This window comes from Lonchura striata, chromosome 5 (genome assembly GCF_050655825.1).
Source record: "Lonchura striata isolate lonStrDom1 chromosome 5, ASM5065582v1, whole genome shotgun sequence".
Taxonomy (NCBI): Eukaryota; Metazoa; Chordata; class Aves; order Passeriformes; family Estrildidae; genus Lonchura; species Lonchura striata.
In genome coordinates, this window is record NC_140707.1 from 63,844,256 (window position 1) to 63,856,795 (window position 12,540).

The 12,540-nt window shown below is 48.7% G+C and overlaps 1 long non-coding RNA gene across 2 annotated transcripts in view; it reads left to right on the plus strand.

Moving 5' to 3' along the window:
- The window catches only part of LOC146767414 (uncharacterized), a 22,268-nt gene extending 10,999 nt beyond the window's left edge, over window positions 1–11,269 (plus strand). Inside the window, exons 2-3 of one of the 2 annotated variants that reach the window (XR_014955780.1) lie at window positions 133–1,944; window positions 2,105–11,269. This is a non-coding gene — a long non-coding RNA (uncharacterized LOC146767414). Of the gene's footprint in view, window positions 1–132 lie in introns of both variants that reach the window. The other variant, XR_014955781.1, reaches the window with a different exon arrangement.
- Window positions 11,270–12,540: the final 1,271 nt, after the last annotated feature.

The window sequence follows — 12,540 nt, forward strand, 5'->3', positions numbered from 1 at the left end:
CTCCCTCACCCCCTCCCTCGGCAGTGGTGCAGCCTCGTTACCTGTGGCCTCTTTCTTGCCTTGTGGAAGGAAAAAAAAAAAAAAAAAAAATCACGGAACAGAGTCGAGCTTCCTTTTGTTTGCCTCCCCCAGCATCCCTGAGTCACCGGTGGAGGGTGCGTGGTGCCTGCGGTGACACAGCGAGCCCAGCAGGGCAGCGGGAGCACGGATTGCACACGAACGCGGGGGGAGGCCCCATACAAACAAGGCACGATTGTTTACCTTGCATTACAACGTGATCCTCACAAAAGTGACATAAAGCACGCTCTCCACTCCTCTGTTCCAAGCCCATGTTGTTCTCCAGGTTACCGAATCCGTGCCAGTCTGCCAGCTGTGTCCCATAGCTGGCTGGGACAGAAGTGTCTGCACTTCTGCTGCTGGACCCTTGCTCTGCTGGCCGTGTGTCAGTGCTGCCCAGCAGGTGATGCTGGGGATCACAGGACCGGACCTCCTCACAGAGCCTCTGCTGAGGAGACAGGTACCCGAGGGTTTGCCACCCACTCAAGGTATGAACACAGCCTCATCATCCTGCATTTACAAAGCTTGTCTGGAAACCTTGAAACATGTCTCACGCTTGTTTTAGATACTATCAAAAATAAGTAAAATGTTTATGCGGTATCTACTTTTGGCTTTTGATAGCCTGTTTCTCCAGCACAGATAGAAAAAATAAAGGGAGCTCTATAGGGAAGAGATTGCATTGAGGAATATTTCTAAATCACTCATCAGTGAAGGAAATAAAGGGCCTTAGAGCTTGTCGCTCACTTAAAACAAACAAACAAACAAGATAATTGACTTTACTGGTACTCCTCTAGGCAAAGCATTTATCTAAAATACAATATATTTTTATTGTGCCACTGGGAGCTGGATGCAAATATTTATAAATCTTCCTTTGAGGAGGTTAGAACTCAGCCATTTTAAACAGCTACAAAAGTCTTTAAGCTAGACATCCCTCACATTTAAAAGATGCCTGCAGAGAAGCATAGGACCGCATTGGGAAAACACCACATGTACTCATGGATGAAGCCACCCTCCCCAACAGGAGGCTGAGGCTGAATTACCCTGCAGCAGACCCTCAGTGATGGTATGTGGACGAGGACCCACTGGGTCTGGACCAGCCCTGAAAGGGCAGAGCAGAGCTGGGCATCAGTGGAATCCCCATGGGCAGGCTGGGGGAAGCAGCTCCCCAACCCAGGTGCACTGGATGCTGTGCCAGGCAGGAACACAGGGGCTCAAGGACACTGCAGCCTGGTGGGCTTAGCTGCTGGCCACTGCTAACAGGAACAGAGTTCACTCATTTAAAACTCATTCAGGTGTCTCTGTACTCACCATGCTCTCTTTGGGACTACAAAGCCAGCACACTGTTGGTAACATGCAGGTATGCTAAGGCAGTGGCAGACCCAGGCTGTAAGTGAGGTAAGAAGTGCAAGAAAGTGTTATCTTATATTTTAACAGCTGATATATTGGAAGAACTGGGCAAACTCTGGCCCAGAAAGGGTTTGGATACCCTACGACTTATCTTTTTTGCAATTGTGTTAATTTATCACCAAGGATGGAGCCTGCAGAGGCTGTGGAGAGCACACAGGGCTGGCATGTGACCTGCTTGGTGCTGCTTAGCTGCACTGAACTGAAATCAGTGTCACTGGGGCAGTACAGCTCACTGTTCAGGCCACACAGTAATTAATAGGTGTCTTTTGAAACCATTTTCTCCTGTACATATTCTCTATCTCTTCCAGTACAGGAATTAGAGGCAGAAATTGAAGCCTGCTTCATAGTAAACCCCAGCTTCAAACCAAGCAAAAGCAAGTTGTTCTTCAGAGAGCAGATGGCCTTATGGGACCTCTTATGGGACCTCTTGCTGATGATGTTTTGCGTGCTAAAAGTCTGCATGCATTCAGGAGGAAGCAGGTAAATTCCTGGGAAAGGAACCTACAGAATATTGCTACATGCACACTGTAAACCATGTTTAGGAAACCCTGAGCTGATAATGGTTAGAGGCTGGAGGAGTATTGGATGTATCTATTTTCTTTTTGCTTTTCTCTGCACACTCATTTATGATGCCCTTCAGATACAGGGTGCTGGGCTGGATGGACCTATGGCAGGACCAGTATTGCCAGATTTGTGATCTTTTAAAGCAAGACACCCTGATCCAAGTCATCTTTACACCAGTATGACAGTGTCTGTACATTGGGACAAAAATAAATTACGTGGGACCCATGAAAAGGAAGAGCTGAAGGATGTAGGAATCTAAAACAAGAAGTGAGAAGAGAAGCCAGCTCCCAGGAGCAGCCATGCCATAGAATGCAAAGTTTTCTCTAGATGATAACCTGGCCCTTACCTTTCTTCCCTGGGCCCTGATGAGGAAACTGCAGTTCACCAGCTCCTGGATCAAGATGGTGACAGTCCCCTCACCAGCCCAGAAGGAAAGCCATCTTCAGGGACATAAAAATACAGAAAGAAAAGGAGCAATTCCATTTTGGCCCAGAGTCTCACTACTCTCACTCATCACAGGCAACCGTTTTTCTTTGCACTGGGCATTTTGTACATGTTTGTTTGGAGAACCTGCCCTGGGTGAAGGAGCAGAGGGGCACAGGTGTGTGGAGTCCACCCATACAGCTGATCCTCAGCCATAAACATGAGCAAAATAAAGTATCAGGCTGCTTTCTCTTTTTCTTTTTTTTCCCATCTTTTGAAACTGGCAACAATAAGTATTTTCCAGTTCTTCTGTTCCCTGTGTTGCTGCTGCTTCCACTGAGCTCTCCATACCTCAGCTCTCCAGGGTAGCAGTGCACATGCCCCATTTGGAGGCACTAAAGGAAGAATTGCTTGGCCAGCATCGCTCTGAGGATGTCTGTCCTGCCCAGGGAGGCTCAGCAGGAGCACTGGAACTTCCTGGCCTGTTTCCACGGGCAGGAAAGGCTCAGAAACAGGAGTTTTACTGGGAGTTACTGGTGGGCATGTTCAGCAGCAGCCCAGTGGTCCCACCATGGGCACATTTGAAACACTTTGACCTTTCAGGAAAGTCTAAGAATAACAGTGATTAAGTGTAAACTGGCATGTGGATATGTCCAAATACTGCTGGCCTGAAGGGTGTAATGTAGGAAGCCAGCAAACGTATGTCTTGGTGTCAGAGTAGCACAAGTCTGTCCCTGCACCACAGTGAGTCTCACCAAGGGCACCGAGCATGAGTGAAGCATGAAATCTAGGTGACAATAGGCATTCACAAGGAAGCATCTTCCTGGGGGCTGTTGACATTATTATTCTAGATCAAGAAGCAAATCCTACATGTTAGTTACTTAGCAGATGAAGTTACCATGCCAACTCATATGCTACCTTTTTTTTTTTAATTATTATTATTGCAAGAGTAGGCAGCGCTCCCTTGAGATTTCACAAAAGGGGAGGAAAAATGTCAAAGTGCCAAGAATATAATGGAATTTCTAGCCTCAACTCTATTTTCCATAGATCTGTTTTTCAGCTTACATCCTGTTTCTTCTCATGGCAGCAGCGAGGCTAAGCCAAGAGACTCTGAATGGTAATTTAGTGGCCAGCCCACGATATTGTGGTGCTACACTCCAGTAATCCACAGTTCTCTACCCCCGCTTCACACAATATTCAGGGAACTAATGCAAAGAGCTGGTGCCAAATGATTGCACAGCCTTCCCCCAACCTCTCCTTGACTTCTCTGCATTTCTTTCTTTGTTCACTGTTTCTCTTTGCCTTCCCATCTGTCTTCATTCCTCTGCTGAAAGGATTTTTATTTCTGACAGCTATTTTCCTTTTTTTCCTCTGTTGTCTTTACTTGTTTTCCTTCACAACATGAATTATATTCTTGTCTCTTCCCCCTCCCTCAGTGCTCTCCATCATTTCTAGTGACCCCTAGCAGAGTGTGGTCCCTCCAGGGGAGCAGGTGTGGGCACCAACAGAGGGATGCTGGGAAGCAGAGAATTAGGTGTCCATACCAGTAACAATTTCAAATATGCCCTAGTTCAGCCTGAACATGAGAAAGCCTTTGCCTAACAGACCTGGTGTGTTAAATATTCCTGGAGGCAGAGCAAAAAGTCTCCCTAAATTTAGTGCACTTTTCTATCTGTCTTGGGATCAAAAGCCACTCAATTCCAAGAAGCATGGGTGCTGTAGCCTCTCCCAGGGAAAATCCAGTGATGGAGGATGTATGAAAGGAGAGGGGCTGCAGGGAGGAGGTTGGGGGCAGGATGTGACTGCCAGCTTCCTACATCTCTTTGGGAACCTGCGTAGGATTGGTGTGTTGAGGCACAACAAGACTCCTGAGTGTCTACAAAAAGAAGTGGCTTCAGCTGAGTGCAGCCTCTGCTGGCAGTGCCTGCTGGCACACCCGGAGTCCTTGGCAGCGCGCTCCGCTGGATCAGCGCGGGAGCCACTCGTGCCCGGCGGCTGCTTGTGTCAACATTGCCGGGTGTTTGCTCGACACGCGGCGGCGATGGGGAAGGATTCCTGGCAGGGGCTGTGCAGCTGCTGGGGGAACGTGGGAGGGGTCTGGGAATTTGCCCCTCTTGCAGCAGACGTGGGCAGGGTCACACCAATCAGCACCGTCAGGTCTTGGTCCAGATCTTACATCCCTTATAAAAAGATGTTGAATCCAGGGTTCGCCTTCGCCAAGAGTCAGCTCCAGCCCCAAAGAAGCAGAAGCACTGTACCTGCACTAGTTTCACACCCTATTTTCTTAAGGACCTCTATGTGAAGCAGAAAAACGAGGCACAGACCTTTGTCCCAAGTAATGGTTCTTTCACGACTGGCCTTGCATGGCTTTATCCTGTTTATCTGTCCACAGTCCAGGTCAGTAAAGCTCAAGGATGTGATATAGGTTGTGACTCAGCAGCTGGCTTGTGACCAGAACCAAACAGGATGCATTAATTTGTCCTGGTCTACATCCATGGCCAAGTCCTGCTTTTTATCTTACTGAGAGACCTCGGCCATTGACCATTGTATTCAAATGCTGTCAGGTGCACCGGCCATCCAGAGGTGCTCCTCAGTTGTTGATAGACAACACAGCAGGTAAACATGAATAATTACTGAAGTTCTAACTTTCTACAATGTATTCTGATGCTTGGATTTTCAAGGTCAGGTTTTACACATCTATTTGACTTTTTCTGTTGCCACTGGACTCCACAACATGTGGAAGCCTGACTCAGTGATCTGTAAAAGGACTTTCCAAAAGTGCCCAGTGTCTGGCAGCTGTGCTCCCACCAAAGCTGCTGGGCATGAGGAAAATCCATACTAATTTCATGCCACCTGCTCCTTAAAGATATAAAAAAATTTGGAAATATCAAGCTGAAGCAGAAGCAGTCCTTAGACTTTGGAGAGGCTTTGGATGAGGACTATCCCCATGTATCAGTGCTGCTGAAGGCATGGAGAGACTGGAGGCTGTGATTCAATAAATTACCAGTGCAATTACTGGTTTGCACATAATGACCTGAGTCATGGCTTGTGGGGGAGATCTTTTCCATCTCAGTGCAGTGCCACAGCACCGTGGGTTGTACAAGGTGATGCAGTGTGTAGTAAATCTGAAGCCAAACTGCACTTGCACTGAGTAACTCAGAGCCCACAGCTGCAGCTTGAGTGGAGTGTGAATTGAGTGACAGAATATGATGGTGAAAAAAACAACAAAAGCCTAATAGGGAAGGAACAGAGAAACTAAGTAAGGAAATTAAAAAAGGCTCATTGGTTATATTCTTTTAATCTGATAAAAATCAATAAGATATTAGAGACAAGTGTTTAATAGGTCAAAGAAGAGGAGATGACTGACTTTTCTCTGCAACGTGGTACAAAGATAATCACCACAAAGCCAAGTTTTCTAAACATCAGTCTAACAGGTGAGGCCAGAGAGGCAATTAAAAAGCAGGACACAAAATGTGCCATAGCCACAGAAGCAATACAAATTTGGCTTTGTCGTTTATCCTTTGATGTTTTAGCAGGTTGGGCAAGATATTTGTGCTAGGATTTAAAATGTGATTTACTGTTCCCATTGCTATGTTGCAATAATAGAGAGGGAGGATTTACACACCTTAGTGTCATCATCTCTCATCTTCATTCACACCTTCCAAGAAAATGTGTCTCAGATGGCTGATTAGAAAACAATGCAGAAGAGTCAATGCCCTTGGAATCTGGTTAATTCAAACACATCTATGTTTGCTGTTCTGGAGAACTGCTAGATATGGACAAAAATCCAAATTCTTGCATGACAGAGGACTGAAGCCTAACTCTGAGCAAAGCTCTGTGGTTCCAGCATGCCTGCCAGTCACTGCCCTGAGAGGATGGTGCCAGTATCCCTTTTGGAGCCAACAAAATAGTCCCTGCCTGCAAGACCAGGCAGCCACCTCTGGCTGGGCAACTTTGTACGTATCTGGGTGAGGGTATGGCTGCCAAGGTGTGCTTGCATAATGGGGGACACCAAAGAGGACACCAGGCATCACCGGCCACCTCCTGCTGGCCAGTTCTAACCATAGAATGAAAATAAAAAGTGGAGAGGAGCAGGAAAGATCATGCAAGATTTCATGTCAAACACTTAAAAAGAACCAAAACAAAACAATAAAACAAAACATTGAAAAACTTAAAATTTAGTTGAATCATAAATTGATTTCTCCCTTTCACCCATCAGATTCTTCAGTGTGGCTGCTGGTCTGGGAAATCAAGCAAGAGGGATGTCCCTGGGCATGGTACCAGGCTGGCACAGGCGCTGCAGCTCCCTCTGGGTCTGCCCAGCTCCAAGGTGTCCATCTGCATGGCCAAGGCAGAGCTCTGCAGTGCTGCTCAGTGCGTGGGACGAGTGTTTGAAGCAGCTGGGTGCTCAGGAAGGAGCTGCTGCTTCCCTGCAGGGAGAAAGGAAAAAGTCTCCCTCTGGGAAGGGATGTTGCTGACAGCCACCAGGAGCCAGGAACTCATGTGGGGCTCCATCAAAACAGACAGAGAGCTCAACTCACTCCCCTCTGATGAGCTCAAAATTATTTTTTAAATTATTCTTTCTTTTCTGTGGTGGCAGTGGAAAAGCCATGTGCCACTGGCAGCATTGAGAAGCAGCCAAGAGTCCCAGGCTCTGGGGTGGGGACTCCACCCCTGGGGTGGTATGGGTGCTGTGCCCATAGCACTGTGCTCAGCAGGGACACAGGCAAACTGCAGGGCTGGCTCCAGGACACTGCCCAGGCAGTGGGAACAGAGCTCCCTGGAGAGCCCAGTGGTGGCACAGCTGTGGGGGATGCACTGACACAGCACAGAGAGCTCCGTCCATCTTCCAGCTTTCCAGCTCACACCAGGCTTTCCAGCACACCCTTGGCTCTGCAGAGGAGAGTTTGGCTCAGTCCTAGGAGGGATGGGAACCTGAGTTTTCTGCATACCAAGGCTGTGCTGTGACTTGTAGGGCATGTCATGTCCTCAAAACAGTGTTAGTAGCATTAGGTCAAATTAAACTACATCTGCTGGTGAAAGAGGAGAGAAGTTGGCAGGGTTTGCCCAGCTAAGAGGTGGTGCTGATGATGCCAATGGCTCAATCTCATCTGTGCCACAGTGTGTTTGATGCCGCAGGAACCTCACAAACATTGCCTGGAAGTATTTTCTCTGGGCTTGGGGATAAAGTCATGGCTGCATTGCCTTGAAGTTTGACCCCACCTCAGCAGATGGGTACAGAGTGGTCCGAGGCACTGCTGGGCATGAGGACTAGGAGAGCAGTAGTGTTTGGGCTGTCAGGTCCCTGAGGAATGTGGGTCTCTGCAACCTCTATCTTTTACTCTCGTGCCTCTGCAAGCGCTGGATTTCATCCCTTTTCCACTGAGAAAAGTTGAATCTTAAGTTTGTATTGTGGTTTGCTTCCATTCCTGCAAGATTTGTTAGGCAAAGCCAGACTGACTTTCAGTGACTTTCAGATGCAGAAGCAGAAGATGTCTCATGAACACTATACAGAGAGTAAAAGAAAAAATTATTTTGTGCTTTAATCCTCACCCTGCTGGCACTTGAGCATTGCAGAAGGAAACAAGGAGAGAGAAATGCTACAGGAGGGTGAAATGTTCACCACAAGAGTTGAAATGAAGGGAGATGGGATATCTTGGGGTCTTTTCCTGTGCCCTGAATAGACACACATGTGTGAACACAGCCCTCTCTCTGCAAGCACATGCAGACAGGTTGCAACTACAGCATGCATTTGTGTGATGTAGTGGCACATGGAGGTAGGGAAACACTAAATCTGAGGCTTTTGTTTCCCAAGTTGGAAGAAAGTCGGTTTTGTCTCCCCAGGTCCAACACTGCCTCACTGATTTTTGATGCTGGAGCAGATAGAGGCAATTGAGCAGATAGAGGCAATTAAGCAGATCTTCTGGCTTCAGTGATGCGAGGTTTTTGCAAGAGCACCCTGGGAGCCGGGACACCCACACATCGCGGTGGGAGCTGTGCCCTCCCAGAGGCACGAACCCCGTGCGGAGGGAAGCGCACGCCCGGCAGCTTCTCCTTGTTTCACCCTGGATAAAGCCCAACTTCCCGCTGACATACTCGCAGTCAGCCCAGCACTGCGGAATTACATCTGCTCCACTTGCCTTCTTGTGTTCTCCCCTGGGGAAACGGGATGTATAGGCTTTCTTAAAGGGCCACGCGGCGCAGGCAAACCCATCGGGAGGTGCCGGGTTTGGTGCGGCAGCCTGCGCCACCTGCGGGGCTCCGCGGCGGGGCCGTGGCTGCCGCCGGCTCCCGGAGCCGCTGCGGGGGGAAGGCAGGCACGGCCGGGATGCGGAGGCACGGCCGGCTGCGCGGTCTGCAGCGTGTTTGCCACGGCAGCGATGCCGGAGGAGCCGGGCTGCTGCTGCCCAGCGAGAACAGACGTGTGGGAGCCCGCGGGCGAAGGGTGGCCGTGCAGCGCGGCAAGGGAGGGCAGTGCTGGTGGCCGCGCTCCCCGCAAGCAGCCAGCCCCTGTTTGGCAGCAGGGTGGCCCATGGCCCCAAAAAATCCAGTCCTCACGGGGGTGCCTGCACACGAGTGGGCTTCCCCTGTGCCCCTGCAGCTGGAACTCGATGGAGTGTGGCTGGCACTGGCAGCCTCTCCAGCGGCACGTGTGCTGCCATACGCTGCCCTTGCACCACTTCTGCGGGAGCCACAAGGACGGGGGACACAGTCTGCCAGCACATGCGAGCAATGCTCAGTGTTCCTGTCACTGCTCTAAACCAAACAAGACCCTGCAAAAAAGAAGATCTTGTTTTTTGCAGCAGCACCTGCTATGCTGCTGCAGTTAGGGCTCCATTATAGACCCCCACACCAAAATGTTTTAAAACATAGCTATATAAATCCCCTTGGACTGGGAAAGAAAAACACTGCCAGTGAGTTGGCCCACTTGAAAGGACAAGCAGGATTGACACCTGTCAGGGCCGAGTGCTTTTGGGCTACTCAAATTATACAACTGCATCACTTGACTGCCACGAGGACATGCAGTTTCCCACCTATCTCCTTGGCAGCAGCCCACAGTCCTGCTGTTCCAGGGGATTCTGGCACTGTTTTCTACTGGTCTCCAGTTTTCCATACAGATTATGCATTTATTAAAATAAAGGACAAGTTCCTAGGACTGGTTTACAATAGCGTCGTTAGACAGATTCCAGCCAGCCAGAAGAGGCGCTCAGTGTTTTGCAGCAGCAGGAGCAAGGGTTTGCAAACACTCTAATAACTGGTTAGGAGCTACTGCCTTTGTTGGTTTAATAACCAGCTATGGCTTAACCAGTTCACTCTGAACAAAATGACATCATGATTTCTGCACCAACTGGTTCCACCCACCCCACCATCACACAGAAATGATACTCAGCTCTCTCCATATGATGGGAAAGATTCTGAGGGTCAGACTGATGGACTGCACATGAAATAGTCTGGAGAAAATCAACCAAAAAGAGCGTCTGGACTCTAATGCTCATCCTGAGTGTGGCTGGGTTATAAAAAGCTTCAGCTGCCTCACAGAGATGAGGCCCCTCTGCCATCACTGACCACCCACTCTCATAGGGGCAGCTCCTTAAGTGAATTATCTCTGCAATGATGAGCCCCTGCAAGCATTCATTAGCACAATAGATTTGAGCAGTTTCAGGAGATTTATGAGTTTCGGGTTTATGGAGTCATTGATATGTGAATTAAGCACTGACTGACTGAGAGTAACTCTTCAAAAAGAGTCATTATAATCTCTATAGAAATATAGTGATTACAGTGACAACGTCTTCAATGCAACTTCAAAAACACTCATCTTAAAAAAAATGGTACAGAAGTATATGTTTAAATAAAGCACTAGTTCTCAGTTTTTCCCATCCACCAAAGGTAAAGAAAATTCAGATTTCCAGAGATCAGGCTTCATCCGGTGAGATGTTCAGTAGAAGCTGCTTCTCCCTTCCCTGGGGCATTGCTATGGACACCAAAGCTCACACTGGTGTGGGCAGTAAAAAGGTGTGATACAAGAACCCTTCAGCACTGGAAGAAAGCCAGGGATTCAAAGTGTTATTCAGATAAGAACCAACTTGCACCTTTCCTCCCTCTATCAAACCAAGCCTGGGGTTAATCTGGAGAAAGTTCAGCCAGGAAAAGGCCAAAGAGGTTTCTCCCAAGGCTCCATTGATTTCTCTCAAGGTCCTTGTGCTTTAGAATGTCCTGCAGCAATGTGGCAAACAAATGCTAACTTGGCTTTGATAAAATTTTTGAGCACTGTAGAGTGGAAATTTTGGTGCAGTAAAGCAAAACCCCACAAAGGAGAAGCACAAGCTCCTACTTTATGCAACAATCTCCCCGTCATCTGCAGCAGAGGCAGTGCTGAGCTCTCAGCTCAGTCCTTGGCCTCAATGACACATTTTCAACAGACAGCTAGCTGTGGTGACAGGCACAGCAGGCAGGTGCCTTGGCTCCAGAAGTGGTCTGCTCTTAGTCACCTCATTTAAATGACAGAGTAGTCTAACTTTTCTTGAATTGCTCAGCAGGGCTTTATTCCTGCTCAAAGGCTGCTATCCACTGGGAACATTCAGCCCTAGCCAGCTCCAAGGGGAAATTCTCACTGTTAAGTTCAATGCCCCATCTCCAGGAGATGGGGCTGGTTACCCCTGCTCTTTTGGACATCAAGACTCCATTACCCTGAAGCCAGTGGAGTCACAGCACAGTGAAAAGCTGTGGCAGCAGGCTGGGGTTTTGGCAAAGCATAGGGTGAAGTAAGAGCAGAAGCACAATCACAGATAATCCACTGTCAGTGTCATGCACAAAGAGCTTCTGCTCTTTGAGTTCTGGTTTGGCAGCTCCTGTGATGAGAGGGGTGAGGGCACCCTGCTCAGTAGGACACACTGCTGAAGCCAATGAGCTGTGACATTTCAGTCTCGAGGCTGGGCTGATGGACTCCACCCCGGCCTTGCTGATGCCCACTGCAAACCAATGGGCTACAGAGTGCACAACCTGCACCATCTATTAGCCATTGCCATCCATCTGCTCAGCAGCTCACAGCAATCACAAACAAGCAGAAAGAAATGCTCAACCAGCTGAGCATCCCTAGGAGCAGAGCTGCTGCCAGGCTGGGGGAGCACACAGGTGCCTGCTGGCAAAATGCGCTTGTAGGGCTGTTGCAGCAAGAATCAGGAGAGTGGTGAAGCCTGTCTCCCAGCCCTGCTAGTCCTGTTGGGCTCACATGAGTCCTGGCATGCTTCAGACAGCTGGCATAGCACATGGGGCTGGTGGCTTGCTGAAGGTGTTAAAACAATTTCACTTCAAAAGAAGAAAACCAGTGTGAGAGATCCTGCTTGAACAGGCCTTTTCTAGGAGGAGAGAAAGGAAAACTTTGATGTCTATCCTTCAAAAGCACCTAGGATGGACATCCACAGCAGTGGCAGCCCTCATGGAAAATCCTCCTGGGCTACCTTTCTGCAACAAAATGAGCACTTGTGAGTTTGTTCCCTGGTGTGATATATACTAGTTCAAGTGGTCTCCTCCCATGGCTACACAGGAACAGTGTAGGGAACTATCCTTAGGTCTGGACCACATCCTCCCCCAGATGTGGTAACACTCCTATGTTTTGCAGAAATGCACCTTCCAAGTTCTCCCACTCAAACCTGGGGGCCAGCATCCCTTCTGTAAAAGCCAGCCTCTAAATCACAACCTGCTTTTTTCCTGCAAATGGACTTTTCAGCTTAAGGCTCAAAGCTCCCTCAACCTAAAAGCAGAAATAAAAATATTTCAGGTGAAACAATATCTCTCATTTCCCTGCAAACCACCCCTCAGGAGGAAATGCTGCACAGGCATGTGCAGCCTCTGAGCATGTCTTTGCCTCATCCATCATTGCCAATGCTGTTAAAAATATCAAGCCTCACTGCTGCAATAAATCTCTGCAGCTCTGGGGTCCCCTCCACCCACACAGGGTGAGATTTCAAGTGAAACCTGCAGGAAAGGAGTGGGTCACAGCATGCCTCACCAGGGCTGTGCCATTTGGGTTGCTGAGGCTGTGACAGGGCATGTGGTGCAGCTTTCTGAATATGCACTGAAACAGTATTC